General features: G+C 39.7%; 1 long non-coding RNA gene across 1 annotated transcript; it reads right to left on the bottom strand.

The window, feature by feature from the left end:
* Nucleotides 1–1,843: 1,843 nt before the first annotated feature.
* Nucleotides 1,844–15,787, bottom strand: LOC114467064 (uncharacterized). The gene is made up of 3 exons (XR_003674488.1): nt 15,679–15,787; nt 10,070–10,305; nt 1,844–2,474 (listed from the first exon to the last, which is right to left on the bottom strand). It is a non-coding gene; the product is annotated as an uncharacterized LOC114467064 (long non-coding RNA).
* Nucleotides 15,788–19,094: the final 3,307 nt, after the last annotated feature.

The following is a 19,094-nucleotide window of genomic DNA, read 5'->3' as shown; positions in this document are numbered from 1 at the left end:
TTTAGCAACAAACCATGTTTAAAAACATATGTGAATTTTTTTACAGCAATATTTTCTGATTTTTTGATGTCATTGTTAAATGTTTAATCTGAAATCTAAATCTTTATGCCAAATCTAAATATGAAATCGTAAATGTAAATCTTAAATGTTAAATCTAAATGTTACAATTAAATCTAAATGTTACAATTAAATCTAAATGTTACAATTAAATCTAAATGTTACAATTAAATCTAAATGTTACAATTAAATCTAAATCTAAATGTTAAATGTAAATGTGAAATCTAAATCTAAATGTTAAATGTAAATGTGAAATCTAAATCTAAATGTTAAATGTAAATGTGAAATCTAAATCTAAATGTTAAATGTAAATGTGAAATCTAAATCTAAATGTTAAATGTAAATGTGAAATCTAAATCTAAATGTTAAATCTAAATGTTACAATTAAATCTATATCTAAATGTTAAATTCAAATGTCAAATGTTGAATCTAAATGCCACGGGTGAAACAAAATATTTAGGAAATATGAAAATTCGGTCGAAGTACCAAAAAAAGCTCATTTAGCTGCTTTAACATTTATATTTCATTTTAGATTTAGATTTCATATTTAAATCATAATTTTACAAGAAAAGTAAATACCACAACAGTCCCAAATATTGAAAAAAAATTATTTTAGCATGCACAACTTTGCAATCAGCGTCCCAAACAAACATATGTTTAATTTACAATCACTAAGAACTTTACGACGCTGATTTGTTTCATCTCAGTATATCAGGAAAGTATTTCATTTAAAGGTTATAGAAGTGAAATATTGACATTTTCTCTTGCCTTTGTTGTCATGTAATAATGTTAATGTAGCATCTTTTATGTAACACATCATTTAAAAAGCTTTTTAGGACTGCATCCCATAAAGTGTGAAAAAAATAAACCTTAGCGAACGCATTATCTAGTCTTCATAACAGGTTTTAATTCAGATTGTCAGCTTTTAAACATTCACTGAGTTTTTCTGGAAATAACACCAAAACATCAACAACGAAGACAGAACTGAAAGAAATTTAAGGAAGATCAAGATAAAATACATAGAAAAGGCACAATTGATCCCATTCCAGTGGTTCTCAACGTTTTTCGCCCGCGACACCTAAAATAACAGTTTCTGAGACCGGGGACCCCCACTGTACCTGAAGGTGGTTGAACACAGACATGAACATTGAAAAACAGTCATATGGAGACAGGGGAATCTATAAGGGGGAATAAAGGGGAGAGCTTTTTGGGGTCCATCTATAAAGTCAGCAAAATGATGGTCCATTGTTCTATGAATCTGTGATAACCACATTTATTTATTAATCTGAATAATATCCACTGTTATCCAGGAAGTTTATTATTATTTGGGCCACAGTATATAGTCATCTTAAAGATGTAAATCCTTGTTTTAATCAGAAATAAAAGGGGTCAAAAATGACCAAAAATGGTGGAAAAGTTAGTGAAATTGGATTTTAAAAACCAAAGAAATTGGTTAAAAGTTGAAAATTAGAATGGCCAAAAAAGGACAAAAGTGGTAAGGATCAATAATGGAACAACTAGCTCAAACTGGCAAATAATGGGCATGATAAATTGTGAATGTAGTTAAATTAGCAAAAATAATAGTGAAAAGAGGTTAAAAGGGACAATAATGGGCCAACGTATGCAACATTAAGTAGGAAAAGTGGTGGAAAGAGTTTATAAGTGCTGAAAATGTCTTGAAAGTGGAAAAAAATGTGCAGAAAAGGCATTGAAATTAGATGGAAAAGTGGTAGAAATGGAAGTAAAGTAGCAAAAATGCATTAAGAAGAGCAAAAATATGGCAAGAAAAAGTGATGAAAATAGGTTAACATACAGTATAGCAAGTTTGGTGTAGTTGCAGAAAAAGGGTAAAAAATAAGTAAAAATGGGCTCAAATTTAAAAACAAATATTCTTAGTTTCTTGAATGCGTCTGGCGAGCCCCACCCAGTGTCTCGTGAGTGTCTGACTCCAAGGTTGAGAACCCCTGGATGCAGGGATGGATGAGCTAAATCATGCTGGGAAATGTATACAAGTCACAAGATGGCAGCAGAGGTTCAATATTGAGAGTTTGAGCCATCAGCAACTAACCACAGTAAAGAAAGAAGAAAAAAAAGCCACACTTTGAGTGAATCTATCCTCAGATAAAGACCCAGCAGCAGCAGCAGAAACAGTCAGTCTGTTCCATTCCAACGTGTCACATGGTTCTGATCTCACGCTCAGGGCTCTTTATTGCGAAGAGTTTCTGCGGCAGTATACTTGCTGATTGCTTCGTTCTCACTCCTCACAACAACCAGCTAAGACACTGCCAGAGAAACACCCACAGCAGCCAAACTAAAGCATCTCCCCCTCTTCGCTTCCACCTGTGAGTCCGGCTCATAGTTTCCCTTCCAAGCTTGGCTGGAACTGGAAAGCCTCTCTCTGCCAACGTCCCAGAGCTCTGTAAGACAAGCAGAGGAAACATAGCTGAGTTTCATTTATAATACAGCACAGACATTAGAAAAAACCTTGCTCTTGTGACTGTGAATGAAAATCCTCACTTTACAAATTATTATAATTATTCTTTATCTCATTTCTAAAATCACCTCAAGCTCTATCCTGAGGGGGTCTTTGATATTATTTTCTAAAACACAAATCCGCTCCCAACTCAGGATCAGGATGATTGCCGCTAGCACCAAATTGCACAGACATAATACATTTGAAACACACCCTTTATTCACCGTACATGTTTTCTCTTTATTAAATATTCATATTAAAAATCTGTAACTATACCTGCTGATCATCTCCCCATATTTATGCTATTTCATTGCATTTTTTTTGCATATATAGTAATTCTTAATCTATTTTATATAATTCTATTGTGTTTCTTGCACATTGTGTTCTTTCGTTTTAAGATTTATGTTACTGATTATTAGAACCAAACAGGAAAGTAGAAGAGTCCTTACACTGAAACTTTTACATTTTATTTTAACTTTTGATTGCACTGTTTAGCATTGCTTTTTGATTTGGCACCATTGTTGTTGTTCCCTCTGGACACTTATACCTAATTATATGCTTATATATAATGTGTACACACTGGGGCGGATTCACTAAAGGTTTAGGGGTATTAAAACGTGTGCAAATGTCACTCCACGCGCTAATAGGGGGTACAAACCCCAGGGAATCGGGACTGCGTGTCTTCAGCGCGTCACAATGCGCTGACAAGCAGGTGCAAACACACGCGTAGAGATGAGCTGCAGTTAATGTTGACACAAAACACAGCGGAGATAGAAAAAAGATTCCAGTTAACCTTTTCAGTATAAGAAGATAATCTAAATAAAACTATAGTCAATATTAACAGCCACTGAATAAGAAAATACAGAGTAAAGTGTGTCTGTGAGAGAGAAAAAGCTGGACGTGCACCCGGGGCGGAGCTTGTGGGAGTCCAGTGGCTGCGGTGCAGAGAGGATGCGGTGATCCATGGATGTAGCTCCGGATGCACAGCTCCAATGAGCTCCTGTGTCTTTCTCTCCATGTTTTGACCGTAAAACTCTCGTGTTGCGTTGACGGCAGGAGCGTCAGGCCAGAATCAGCTGAGCAGCGTGCGTAATTTACGCAGCAATGGCACAATATTCACAAATGAGAGTGTGCGTGACTACTCAGGAGCTCAGACCTGCTGGATGATGATCAGTAGACCATCTACAAATGGTTCTGATAGACTAATTGACAGACTCTGTTGCTGCATTAGCTCAGATCAATGGCATCAGCAGATTAATATGGTGGTTTCTGTCCAAATCTGCCTGTTTTAAGAACAAAGTAACCTAGCGGAAAACCCACAATAAATTAGGAGGAAAAAATATAGGTTTTAGGTCATGGTTTAAAGTTTTCTACATTATTAGGTGTTTGTGCAGCAGACAGAGAAGTCCACCAGCCTCCAATTGAACTTCTTCAAATGTCATTTTGTGCTTCTGTGCACTCACCTCTCCACACTGAACGAGCAAAATGTTAATTTAAATAGGGCGGCAAAGTCCACTCTTGCCTAGGGCACTGAATAACCTAAAGCAAGCCATACTCGGGATAGAATGACTCATGGTTTTGAAATAAAGAACTCAAGATTGATTTCCCTGTTGTTGTGCTATCAGTGCGTCTGAACGTTCTCTGGATTGCACAAGTACAATAGCTGTGAGTGCTCGTGTTCCTCGGGGACAAATGGATAACACCCCCCCACGCTATCAGTAGCGTTTGCTTGCTGCAGTGCTATTTTAGGCCGACTAAATCATCCTCTTCCTGTGGACTTTGCTTTGCTGACAGGACAACATGCATGACAAAGACACACATGGAGTTATTGGGAATTTTGAAGAAGGTTGCGGAAATGTGCCATCGCTTTTTAATGGTTTCCTCACACATTTTGCATTGTCTAACAGGAAAACACTCTGCTTCTTCAGCAGCTGTACCCCAATGACCTCATCCGATGTTTAAAGAGCCATTAAACTCTTCAAAGGAAGCACTCTTTGATGTTCAAAGTAAACACACGCACAGTCATGCTCACACATTGATTTTCACCGGCGAACCTTGTCACACCTCTTTCACCTGTTTTCTAATGTAAAGCTTTGTTATTTTTTAATGCTCATGCTTCTGCTACACCCACGATGACAGCTTGTGTCTAAAAGTAAAAGTATTACCGGATGTATAATTTAGGAGGTTGAGAAAAACCAAATTTAGAAAACAGAAAAAATACACTATGAGAGAGAGAGAGAGCAGTTTTAGTTCACTTTTAAAGCTGAAACTCTGCTTTCTGACATATATTTTTCTCATATTTCTGACAAACAAAAAAGATGAGGGTATTGATGTAGTGTTGGAAAAAAAGAGGCATAACATACTAAAAGGATAGATAATTGTTGTTCAGAATTGATGTTCAGTAGATGTTTTACCAATCATGTGACCTATTTTTTTTTTTATTTTATCTCCCTGGTGTTTGAGTTTAGACATTAGTCCTGACATGTCCTCAGAACACTCTGCTTTATCGCCCTCTGTTGGCAAGGATAGACTCTGCAGCACAAGTGTGTCCTTTTAAAAGTTTTTAATGACTTTCATTAAAAGTTGTTTCTAACCAACCTCACATCTGTCAACGTGGAAGAACTTGGTCGAATGCTCTACACGGACCCCAATGAAACGTTTTGTAGATTGATGGTCACAAGAACTCATAAATAGGAAGAATCATATTTGGATGTTAGAATACAATGGTTATAACTTTACTATACTTATTACTTTAACATATTCCAGTAAAAATATCTGAAACTAAGCGGTCGGGCGAGGTGTGTAATCTGAAAACACCTGCAGTTTGTTTACAGGCAGTAAACATCAGCACAGAAATACCACCACTTTGAAAAGAGAGGTAGGCAATTTTTTTCACAGTGGGGACCACCAAAGAGTGATTTTCTGATCCAAGGGCCACATTATCATCATTCATGTCAGCATTTAGAATAATGACCAATCTGAGCATCAATACAGGAAAGAACAATAAGTTTGTGTTGTCATTCCATGTGTTTTTTGGTTTAATTTATTGTTTTGCTTCACTTTTCATGGTTGTTTTGTGTCAGTTCCTTTTCTATTGAAGCTTTCTGTTATTGTCTTGTGTGTTTTTACTGTCGTTTTATGTCCGTTTTTTAAGTAACTTAGCGTATTTGCCACTTATTTTGTTGTTTTGTGTGTTATGAGCCAATTTGTGTCTATTTGTTGTCACTTTGTGATTTAGCAGATATTTTTTGTGTATTAGTTTTATGTGTTTTTGTTTTGTAATTTGACCATTTTTCTCTCATTTGGTGCGCCGTTGTGTGCTTTTGGAGTCATTTTGTTTCAAATTTATGGGAACATATTTGTGTGATACTGTATATCGTTTCAAAGGTAATTCAACGTAGATTACGATTATATATTTGTGAGTCAAATATTGTGACAGTTGGTGGTACCGAATCATTGACACATACCAATATATAAATGTGGCCCATTACAACGTATGTGCCCCCGGGGGCCCGCCCCATTTTTCAAAGGACTACTTCTCCGTTAATGCTTGTTGAGTTGGGCTGTAGTTTGACATGGATATTCTATGAGAGGATGTCAAGAGCCTCTCATAGACCTTAATGACGGGGGGCGGGGGCCCGGGAAGTTCAAAAGATTAAATTGGTGGAAAAAGTTGAAATTAGTTAGAAAAGTTGAAAAGTACATAATGTAGAAGTAGTAGATCTGGTCAGACTCCGGGTGTGGTCATGGTTTCACACGTCAACCTCTGAAAAATATGCGTCGCTAATCATTGAGGAAGGTCGCGGTATTCCGTTTTGCAGTCACTTCCACAGTTCAAGGGAGAATGGGGTGACTTTTTTTTGCACACATTATTGTGTTCAATATTGAACACATTGAACACTTCATTGTGTTCAACATCAAACCCAATAATGTGTTCAAAAGGTGTTGACAGGATTGTGTTTTAAATTGTGCTCAAAATGTTTACAGTGCATGCACCAAGTACATAATCTTGTCTATAGCTGCGCTGATTGCCATCCCGCTCGGGATGTTTATCTGATAATCAATTGATGTTTTTTTGTTTGTTACAAACCGGAACGAATGCTGCATTAATTCACTTCGGTCTGTCAGAAGCGAAGTTTCGTCTTCTGAGCTACATTTTGGGTTTAACGCAACATTTATGGACTCGGTGTTACCGAGAGACGTTAGCCAGATAATGCAGGAGATCGGGGGAAGTGACTGGGTCCGTTCCCATCAATGTTGATCCGGTTAAATGGATAAGAATTACATGCTGAGTCACTCGTAGTTCTAAATGACTCAAAATTGGTATAAATAAAAGAGTGCTTCAGTGCTCGTTCTGTACCGTGCTCTGTGAATCCTAATAAAGTTATAAACTTCAGTCTTGAGCTTTGATATTGTTGTGATTTGATGGACGTTCTCAACCGATCCTTACTGTACTGGATACGGAGTTTGATCACGGTATCTGTATTGGGTACAAGGTTTGATCATGCTATCGGTACTGGATACGGGGTTTGATCACGGTGTCGGTACTGGATACGGGGTTTGATCACGGTGTCAGTACTGGATACGGGGTTTGATCATGGTATTGATACTGGGCACGGGGTTTGATCACGCTATCGGTGTTGGGAACGAGATTTGACCGCTCTATCAATGTTGAAAACAAGCCCTGTACGGTATTGGTGCTGGGAACAAGGTCCGGTATTGGCTCTGTATCGCTGCGACACCAATAACCCAAATCCAACAATTATGTTGCACGTCCAGTCATTTGACTGAATTCTCGGGAACGTGGTACGTGATATTCGGCGTGGAGACATTCTGCGCGTGCGGCCGTAGTTCATCCGAACATGTTGAACTCATTTTGGGCATTTAAATGGTAAATGGGGGGGACGCTCAAAATTAGTGCGCGGTCCGTATATGGCCCTCGGGCCGCCAGTTGCTCATGTCTGATCTATGCAGAAGAAATGTACACATGAACCCCGACGTTTAGATTTCCTGAACCTTGAATCATTTTCCTGAATATTGTTCTGAGCTCCCAAAAACACTGCATGAACGACAATAGACTTTAAGTGAGTGTGAATTTCGGCCGTTGCTACTGATGATTTCCATAAAGTATGTTTTAAAATTGACTAAATGACCCTATTGTCAGGCTGTCTTTTGTTTCACTTGGCAGATTAATCTGCATATTGTTTTCTTGGCTGACATTATGCCAATACTAGCCTTGTTGCAGCTGCACAGAGGCCTGGGATATTTACCACACATCTTGATTTAGATGCAGGAATTTAATGAAATCCATGATGGAAAATGTTTTTGTAATAGAAAAAAAAATCTATTCTAGTGTCAATTCTCCCTTAAACTCATACTAAGCCCTAACCCTTCCAGTGTCAGTGAACAACACTTCGGCAGTCATGCTTCCCTGCTCCAACTCCATTCCACAAACCTAATCATCTTATCGCCAACAATGACATTAGTATTTACTGTCGAGCCATGTTTCTGAACACTGTTACTCATGACATGTAGCTGATGGCATGTCATGCACACGAGCTTATAGCTTTCAGGAGCTTAAAATGTGTACATTTGCTTTCATTTGTGAAGGAAAAAAAGATTCTCAAAGGATCCTGCTTAGATATAAAACTGCAGTGTGTTGATAAAATAGTCATAGAATAAAACACACAGGTAGTAGTTGTCGTTGCCAGGGGAGACACAGACTGATCAGTAGATGAAAGTAATCACAGGACAACATGAGCTTATCAGGAACATGTGATCAGGTGAGACAACATGGACTCTAGGAAACCAGTTGTTTACCTCGTGTTACTGTAATTGAGTTGCTTTTATGGGTAATTGTACTTTTTTGAGTACATTTCTAAATCAGTAATTTAACTAAAGTCATTAATTACATTTCTACCCCCAACCATTACTGAGTAAATTATTAATTTTTGTTTTATAATGATCAACGGACATTGTGAATCTACAAAAAATGAAATGACCAGACAACAATCAAATGCGTCACATCATAGCCGACCAACCAGATTAAATATAATTCACTCTGCCAAAACAGCATTAGATGCTGGTTCTTTTCTCAGTTTAAATGTAGCTATTCTTAAAGCCTGATCATTTGTTTTAGTTTGAATTGAATTCATTGGTGTTATTATATTTTTTTTTAATAATTGTACATTTTGATTAACATTTTATTTTATACAGATGCTCTTCTTGAAAATAAATTACCTGTAAATTCCAATTGTGCAAGATGTGGTCTCTTCTTTTTTAAGTTTATGCATGAGATGTTTACTGTATGCAAGGCAACCGTGGCTTTATTACTAAAAATTAGCAACAGGGGTGAAGGTAACTAGTAACTTTTTCTTTGAGTACTATTTAAATGAGCAACTTTTTACTTGTACTTGAGTACAATTCCAATCAAGTAACAGTACTTCTTTTTGAGTAGGATATATCAGTACTATTTACACCTCTGTCAGCTAGTCAGTTGTACATATCTCAGTCCCTCCGAATACATAAATTCAATGATATCTACAATACTTCAGGGATCACAGTTTTTCAATGCTTACAGTATATCACATGATTGCAGTTGTTTTTAAACAGAAATTGGTCAAAGAAGTCTCAATTTTCCCAAAATCCTGCAATTTTCCTCTAATTATTCCACAGAATTTCATCAAATTAAATAAAAATCTTAAACGCTGTCGCTTATTGCTTGGATATTGTCAGTCCTTTACATACATTATATATTGTTTATATGCGGAGGTGCAAACTAGCGCACAATAATGTTGGAATTACTTGATTTCTCTGCCTATAGTTTGGCCCACTTTGGATTAAACTGCTCCATATTTGGCCCATAAACTAAAATAATTTTGACACCCCTGATGTAGAACACTGACCTCCTTTGTTTTGAGGCTTTCAAGAAAATCCTACAGAGAGAAATTGGCACCTTTTGTGAGAAGACAGCAGCAGATCATACTCCTACTGTCCTCCTGATCATACTCTGTGTGGACAATAGTCATCCAGACACTGCAGGACATGTGAAAGGGTCAGTGGTTGTTGTGTCTGTATAACAGGCATGCTGGCATCCAGATGCTCATTTTCTTTCATTGAACATCATCGATTATTGACAAACCCATAAGTGCTGTTGTTTGAGGAACTTTTTCCAGAACTGAAGCTGAACAAGTATTCTCGTTTTGTGAGTGTATTTGTGGAATGCATCCATTGGGGCAAAAGTAGGGTTAACATCTTATTTCCAAGAAGATATTTATCATGTGACCTAAAATTAGGTTGAGGGGAGGGGATCCGGTGAATATTGTTAAACAGAAACAATATCGGCATATGGGAGATCGTCATAAGCTAATATCGAACTTCTCTATTTGACATGTATTGAATTTTTTTTTTCAGAGTTGTTGAGCAAGTTTTAAGAAGTGCATTATTTATTATCTCATTTTGAATTGAAGTATAAATCTGTGAGTCTAATCAACCTTGATGATGGGCGTTCAGATGTACTTACACGGTTTGGACACTCACCAGGTATCTAGGCAGGTCCTCCATCCAGGGATTTCTCTCTGCAGTAGATGTGAACCACAGTCTGTCCAATGGTGCCACGCTCAGATCACTTCTCACTGGACAACCATGCCTCTCCTCCCTCGTCTTGGTCTCTCTGTCCATCTGCCTTTGCCTCATTCTGCTTTTTTTGCTTCACTGAGGCAGCACAAGTCAAGGCATGTCCCACCTCCACAGGCGGATGGCTGCAGAGCTGGCTCCTAGATCACAGAGGGAGGAGCAGTGGATCAGAGGAGGGGGGAAACCCAGGAAAGACCCAGCATGACTCAGCCAGCCCAGTCAGTCAGCACTACTTTCACACAGTGTTGTGGTAGGAACTTCAGTCAATTGATTCAAATGCTGAAAGAGTGACGACAGGATGATGGTGACTGGTTTTGACTGAAAACGACGTGTTGGACTTTGTTTGATAAAAAAGATTTGGCACAATCTCTGTGTGCAGATGATGGGAGCTCACTGTCCGAGGTCAGCAGTCTTTTCTGACAGATGTTGGATTCTTCAGACCACATGTGTCAAACTCATGAATCATTGTGTTAATTAAAATTAACAATATTTGCAGGGGCTCACAGTTTTCACAGGGCTTATATTGAAAGATTGCAGTCATTTTTTATGTTAAATAGTTGAAAAAAACTCAAAATTCTTACAAAATTCTTACATTTTCCTCAAATTATTACATAATATTTCCTTTTATTAAATAGAACGTGGTCACAAAATCTAGGAAATTTAAAGTGAAGATCCTGATGCGACCGATATCCATCACTTATTGCGTGAATATGGCCGGTTTCTTATGTATTTTGTAATTAATGTTGAAATTACTCGTTTTCCCACCTAAAATCTGTGGCACATTTAAGATCAAACTGCTCCAAATTTGGCCCCTGACCTAAAATGAGTTTGACACCCCTGGTTTAGACAAAGGGTGTCCAAACTGTTTTTGGGTTTTACAGCCAAATCAGAACCTTTTAGTTTATAATAAGTAAACTGGACCATGGAAGTTGGCGCATAGAGCCCTAAAGATGAGGCATAATTCTGAAAATGTTCATATATCTGTATATATCTTCACAGAAAACCTTTATCTTTAAGATATCCTGTATCTTTCAAACAAGATGCAACTTTGATCACAGGCATTAAAACTGGAGACTGTAATGAGCTCATTTAATTATCATTTTACTCTGAAGTCATTTTGTGAGACAAACTGGGCCCTGGATTTTCATTCAGGGGCCAAATACAGACCCGCTCAAGTGGGCCGCAGATTTTTTTTATATTGGGATAAAAAAGAGCAGAATCAACATTATTGTGTCCTAGTTTTGCACTTCCATGTGCAAATGATACATAGAGTGTGTTAGGCTGCAGGCACCAACATTGTTTAAACAATAAATGAAATATCAGTCCCCGCTCTATCTTTACATGAAAATTCCCTGCTTTTATGATTCATTTTTGTGTCATTTGGGGAGATTTGTAAGCTGGTTTGTGAGAAAATGTAAGATTTTAGAAAGATGGAGACGTCTTTGGACAATCTGCAAAAAGAACTGCAGTCATGTCATGTGACATAAACACTGGTAAAAGGTGAGCCCCTGCATATACTGTGGAGGGTCAATGAATTTCTGAATTTGGAGAGATCCATCCATCCATCCATTTTCAAACCCGCTTATTCCCGTTTAACAGGGTCGCGGGGGTCTGCCGGTGCCAATCTCCGGCTCTCATAGGGCGCTGGGCGGGGGTACACCCTGGACATCACAGGGCAACACAGACACAGACAACCATTCACTCTCTCATTCACTCCTATGGGCAATTTAGAGACTCCAATCAACCTTACAGTCATGTTTTTGGATTGTGGGAGGAAGCCGGAGTACCTGGAGGAAACCCACGCAGCACGGGGAGAACATGCAAACTCCACACAGAAAGGACCCAAGTCCACCCCAGGGCTTGAACCCTTCTTGCTATGGGGCGGACGTGCTAACCACTAAGCCACCTTTTGGAGAGATCAATATCTATCATGAACTGAAACATTTGGTCATGTGTTGTAGAATGTTTTCTTTCTCCTGCATCCTCAAACGAACTCTCCAAAGGGCCCGATCTTGACATTGGTGCGTTGCGGTTCAGGTTTGGCCCCTGAACCATATGTTTGCCATATCTGATTTTAACACGCTGTGAGATCAGCTTGAGTTTGGCTGCTCACTTGTTTTCTTGTCATCAACTTCACTCCATAGGATCTCTAACCAGGGTTGGGGTCAAATATAATTGTATTTGTGTAATTGGTCAAATAATTACAATTATGATGTAACTATAACTGTAATCGTTATGGGAAAAATATGCTGCTGTTGTAATTGTAATTGTATCGTAATCAAGTTCAAATAAATTACTCTAAATCTAAATTAGATTCTATATAAAATATATATATATATATATATATATATATATATATATATATATATATATATATATATATATATATAAACGTACACCTGTGGAACGTTACAGTTCTATGGCTTACAGATGCATAGTTAACAAATATTAAAATATGTTTCATATCTAGTTTACCAGTTCTCTTGAGGATCATTTTACCATTAAAAGATTAAAGGATTTACTGAAAGAAAAAAGGCTCAGACGCTCACACAAAAAATATTAATACCAATATTTTCATGGATAATGAAGCCTAACAAGGTAACCAAGAAATGAGAAACAAATTAGATGATAGATAATATTATATTTGTATATTTTGATTTTGATTTAAGACATGGGTCAAGGAAGGTTGAGTTTTTTGGGCTTATTCATTAAAGGCGCAGTAACTGTACTTCAGTAATTGAGAACATTTTTTTTTTTTTTTTTTCAAATTGTAATTTGAAAAAATGCTGGTCAACTTCATCATAATTGAGTTGTAATTGAATGTGGACATTTGAAGACGTAATAGCAATTTAAAAATGGAATTGACCCCAACCGTGTCTCTAACACAGCGGATGAAAGCTGCTGACTCATCAAACCGTGGATCACACTGTCAGTACTTTATGACAAATTTTGGAATGAAGGAGTCAGTTATTATGATATATAAGTCTCAGAATTTGGTAAAAATGCTCAAAAAGGTATGGATCAATTGACCTAATGAAGAAAAAGACTTAATATTTTTGACAAATGAACGTGTTTGTTTTTTTATTTAAACTACGCTACAATGTACCCAAGTGTCATCATTATTGAATGCTCATAATTTCTTGGTATATTTGCATGTAAGAGTGATGCTTATTTATTTCTGCTGGAGAGAAAGTTGATCATCAGGCAGATTCTGGTTACAGAAGCAGGAGCCAGCTCAGCAAAATGTACCGTTCACAACATGGTCTGAGTTTAGCTACTGCTGAGCGTCCCTGAAGCACTGATACTTTACATTAGTTGTGCTTCTCATCACTGCAGCTTGTCGACAGACTGATGACCTTATCAATGAAAGTACAAAGTCACAGCGTTGTTGTTACGCTCTGCGAGAAACTCGAGGCACTTAAAGCTCTGTCCTCGCTTCCTCTGATACAGCAACTTTATAAAAGAGCCGTAAAGGCGCTTTGGTCTGCTTCAAATGATTGTAAGTGGTGATGCGGCACTGCGCTACACGCTAACCCTTTGACAAAGTGCCAGCAGTAGTTCTATCAAGTGACTTGGCTGCTTGTTTATGGGACCATCAGTTTGCACCAGGTTGAAATATGGCCGACCACTGAGCGTTGCTTCCATCGCTGACAGGAAATTATGTCCCACACCTTTATGGCTGTTATACAGTTAAAGCTGTAATTGCTTTTCTATAAGTGACACAGACTGGAGCTGAGGAACCCCCTCAGACCTGCAGGTTCAAAGCTTGCTGCATTGATTACATCATCTGAAGTGGAGTACTGGAATGGGACAATGCACCAGCAGACGGGGCTGGGGGTGGGTGGGGGTTGGGGGTATTCGTCTAATCTCACCACTGCCCCCCTGTGGAGGTTGTGTGCATGTACATGTGCGTGTGCGTGCTATCAGAGGCCAGCACTGCAGGAAGTCAGCTGCTGCAGGACACTGCTGCAGGATTGCTGCTCTGCTGCCAGCTCGCTGCCCCCCTCTGTCTCTCTCTCTCTCTCTCTCTCTCTTAACTCAGGCAAATTGCTGAAGGAGGATGGTGGTGAGTGCATGTGCTGCATACTTGGAGGAGGAGGGATAGGAGGGGGGGAGGTTGAAAGGAGGGGGGAGGAATCACAGAGGTGCAAAGCATGCTGCTGAGGTGCTGCGCTGGGCAAGTGTGCTACTGTGTACAGAGACTACAGTAGAGAAACTGGAGATGAGAGAAAAAGGGGGGGAAGGGATGGAGGAGGGGGGGAGGGTATAGTGTTAAGGTGCAAAGAACATCAGGTGAGTGCGGCACTTTTCCTGCTGGCAGTGCAGCACCCACCCTCAGTGATGAAGTGCCAAACTGCAGATGTTAAGAGATGATGTCAGCAGTTGGATGTATAGCGCAAAAAACCTCTGTGCACATCACTGAGAGATGCTCTGGACTTCATGGACCTCACGCAGATGCAATCTATGACGCAAGGCAAGGTTGTTTTTCCCAAGGTCTTAGCACAGTTACCTGAGGTGAACTTGGACCTGATCGGCCTGCATGCATGAGGCCAACTGACCAAGGCTGGTTTCAACACGCTGACTTTGTTGAGACTGTATCTGAAGCACATTTTCAGGACCCAGTCATACTGTTAACAGTTTCAAAAACGGTTTTCCCGATGTGCAACGATGCTAGAATAAGACAAAAGTATAGCATAAATGGCTTTCGGCGCGTGCAGCGCGTGGCTAAAATAGTACGATAAATGCTTTTCTGCAGATATGATGCCGAGCGGTTCTGATTAAGAATGTTCAGTAACTGTATTAAAATGTACAAGACACTGCTCATAGTGCTTTGTCTCATTAAGTTTATGCAGAACTCTTCACAGAGTAGAGATCAGTGTACGCTGCACTCTGCTGTTGGGATGGTTGAAAAGTCCCAAGTGTTCCAGTTGAACTTCAGCACTGCACCACAGCTCCTCTGTCCCACACAGGCCACTGTATATCATCCTGTTTCACTCAACCCTCACACTCTGACAGCACGACTTCACTGACACATTAACATCTTTTTCACAACAACACAGGATTGTTGTATAAAAATGAAGCTACAACTAACATAAGAAACAGAGAAAAAGTAATGAATGGACACAGATGTGAGGGGAACACTTCATTTCTTAGATTTTTTGTTGTATGTGTATGTGTGTGTGTGTGTGTGAAGGGGGTTGTGTGTGTCCTTGTGTGAAATAGTGGTGTCCTCCTGAGCAGCCGGTAGATCTGACACGCCGGCTGCTATTTCCAGCCTGGACCATGTGTTAAACATGGATGAGGCAGCAGTGGAGTCTGACTGACTGACTGTCTGCTTTGTTTCTGGTGCAGAGGAGGCAGAAACTGATAAGACAGATACAAGCTGGAGCTACGACACTGCAGGAATGCGTACTGACATCAGGCTGATTCAAAGAAGTACACACACGCATACATACATACATACATAGAGGGAGAAAACATGCAAGGTGCTTTAGAGAAGAGATGAGATCTACCTGCAGATGAGAGCCAGGCAGCTTTGCCCTCTGGGAGACGATGGGAAAACTTCTCTGCGCTCACTGAGCATCTCGGATGCTGCTGATGTGCTTTCATGGGGCGGCAAAGTTGACTGCAGCAATGCCTCCTGAACAGAATGACATTGTTTGCACTCTCTCTCTCCTCCCTTGCTCTTCCTCACTCCTCACTCCTCCTTCTCCTCCTCCTCCTCCTCCTCCTCCTCCTCCTCCCATACGTGCTTGCACCCCCACCCTCTCCCTTGCACGCTTGCTGGCAGCACAAACTGCACAGCTCAGCAGTGTTCCCCGACTGCCGCAGCAGATCCTGCATGAGCTCTGCGTAACTGAGCAGGATGGGACTTTTTAAAGGGGAATGCATCAACCAGGGTCAGTGTGTGTGCGCGTGTGTGTGTGTGTGAGGTGAGCTATAACATCCTCAGTCAACCCTCTTCCTCCCCCTCCTTCTCTATCCCATCCACCACTGCTCTTTCATCCCTTCAACAATCCCGAGGTATCATCACTGTGGTGTGCAGGGCTCCTTACACACATACAGTAACTCTCTATTCTTCTTACACTGTCACACATGAAAACATCTGGTTTACAATGTCTCTACGTTTCCTATTAATGTGGGGGCAAGTTGGTTCACAGAGAGGCTAGCGACTGTCACATAAGGAGCAGCAAAAAGAGCATGGAAATCAAAGACATATTTAAAATGTTGGCAAGTAAGTTAAATCATTTCAAAAATGGTTATTTTAATCCACACGGGAATGTTTCACACACTGAATCTGATGATGCCACAATCTTAAAAGCATGGAGCGGATGCCATTCTAAAACATAAAGTTTATGCACAAGGCGACAATTTCCCTTTTGCGGCAAGACAAACATATATAGACATAACTGATACATCTGTGAGGCTGAGATCATCCATCATTCACAGATTCTGACATTAGGTTTTGAACTTTCATTTCTTCTCAATCTTTTTCTTTACACGAGAGACTTCTCTCTGCTGCACCCCTAAACTTTTAGTGATGACATTTCCATCACAGTGTAGGGACTTTGTCCAGATGCTGGCGCTATCCCTTTAGACTTTCCCACTACTTGAGGCATCAGTGCCTATTCTCTGCAGCAGTGCAGCACTTTCTCTCTCCATTTACTGCAGGAAAAAAAGAAGAAGTGGGCCCCCTTTTGAACTCTGTGATTATTCATCTGCTGCATCCATCTGATATTAACCTTGAAAGCTCACCTGGTTTTTCGCCACCTCTGAATGGAGACATTGTACTTGTTTTTCCACGCTCTTACAGTAAATGACACGCTACTGTTGGTAAAAAACTGCTGAATTGGCAAAAAGTCCCATAATGCACTATTGGGAATGGACTTCATGGACGCGTCCACATGAATCAGCATTAGTATGAAGGTGTTTGCGCGTTCTGTGATGTTATCCGACAGCTGGGAGCTCATGCGTGGATTCTTCATTCATCGCTGCTCCTGCGTCGCAGCATCTGTCCTCTCGTCTAAACTTGATGGCACCCGGGGAAAATGCTCCCGCCAGCATATCCCTCACAAAGCTGTCCCTGGTCATTCTCAGTAATGGCATCCCCTCTGATGAATAAGCCATGAGGAGGGGCCCTTTTTACGTGTCCCCTTACCAAGCTTTGCTTTACCTGGCCCTTTGGAGCATCCAATTTGGCCTGAAGAAGAAAGTAAAAATGAGAAAGCATGAATTATTTTGTAAATGACCAAATAATCCAGTCGTAGATAACCATAAATATTTTTATTATGGGCTTTTTCAATTTTCAATTATACTTATGCTTACAAAGCATTTCAGTATCACATGTTTTATACAAATACAGAAAACAAATATAAGAAGTAAAAGCAATAAAAAATTTAAAAAAAACCTAAAAATAAGGGCCTTTTGAGAACAAAGCTTCTCTTAGAATAAAAACAATTCATCAATTTAATGGTGGAAATAACATTTTTCCACAAATCTTGCAATTAATCACAACCAATTTCCCAAAGTTCCTTTAAATTGCACAAAAATTGGTAAAATGAAGAATTTTTGAAGTGAATTGAACTGATATTGAAAACTACGACACAATGATGTTAAAATGTATCTTTTTTCCCACTTAATATCTGTGGCCCACTTGAGGACAAACTGGTCTGCATTTGGCTCCTGAACTAAAATGAGTTTGACACTATTCAAACACCCGTTCATGCCTCAGTTCTGTACTTTGATGCCATCAGGTCTGAAAACTGTCTAAACATGCGACAGCTTATTTCATCACCATTGAGTGCGATGTCATTATGCTTGATGTGGAATGTGAGGAAATAAAGATCATGGGGTCAAGTGTTTTCCTCAACCAATCTGGTGATTATGCATGAGCTCCTTTCTCCATTTTGTTGTTCACAGCTCATTCCTCCGCTTCATCGATCTGTGCACAAAAGATACTAGACGCATTGATTCACAAGCTCAGCAGCTTGCTCGGTTTGCTCATCAGTTCTGACTAATTCTCATTGGTCCTCAGTCAAAGAAGGGAATTGCCTCGATTGACGCCTGGTTGTCGCTTTTTTGAATCAGCAGCTTTTTCTTTGTTTGTTTTTTTTGTAGGAGTGTAAAGTAACTACAGAAGAATTCAATCAGCTGAGTGGTTAGATGGTTAGAAGGCACAATCTCAGCAGTGTGCTTGACATTGCAGATGAAAAATAGGGTCACAAATGAGGTAATTGATGCCACGCAGCAATAGATTAACGTCTGCCTGCATGCAGTGTTGTCCATCTGGCATCAAAATGTTCTCATTGATATATAACTCTTCATTCACAGAAAAAAAGGTATGTTTTCCCTTCACCAAAGCTCTTCTGATAACCTCTTTCTGTACAGCAGAGCAGATCATTCTTCAGGCCATGGGGCGTGAAGAAGTATACGAATAAAACTCACCCAATCGAATTCCAACTTGAACAAGAGGTGGTAAAATCCACAAATCTATAGTTTTTTTTCTTTTTGCTGACTTTTTATTTCTTTTCAGGATTCCATTTGGAGGGAAGGTTTTGAATCATATTAAATGCAGGTAGTCCCCATCCCTGTATGAGTGAGATGGTTGTAAATGTTGGTAATGGACTTTATGGTCAGCGGCTGGACTCCTGACAGCTGGTGGCTCCTCTGCTGTGTGTCAGCAGCAGCCGCTGAGCTCTCTGCAGCATCAGCATGGACCAGCATAACGGATCAGCCTTCAGTTAAGAGCTGTGCCGCTAAAGCACAGTCTGCACTGAGCTACAGTCCTACTGATGTGGTATCATATCCTATGGCTAAAACATCCTAGAAACTCCATGGGCAACTAGCAACTGGCAACTCCACATGCGACCCTCGGTCTAGTTTTGTTGCGGCCCACACAGTAAATGCACAAAATGAAACCAAGAAAGCA

The sequence above is a fragment of the Gouania willdenowi genome, chromosome 7 (assembly GCF_900634775.1).
Source record: "Gouania willdenowi chromosome 7, fGouWil2.1, whole genome shotgun sequence".
Lineage (NCBI taxonomy): Eukaryota > Metazoa > Chordata > Actinopteri > Blenniiformes > Gobiesocidae > Gouania > Gouania willdenowi.
Note: the sequence above shows the minus strand (reverse complement) of the source record. Positions and strands in the feature narration are given on the sequence as shown.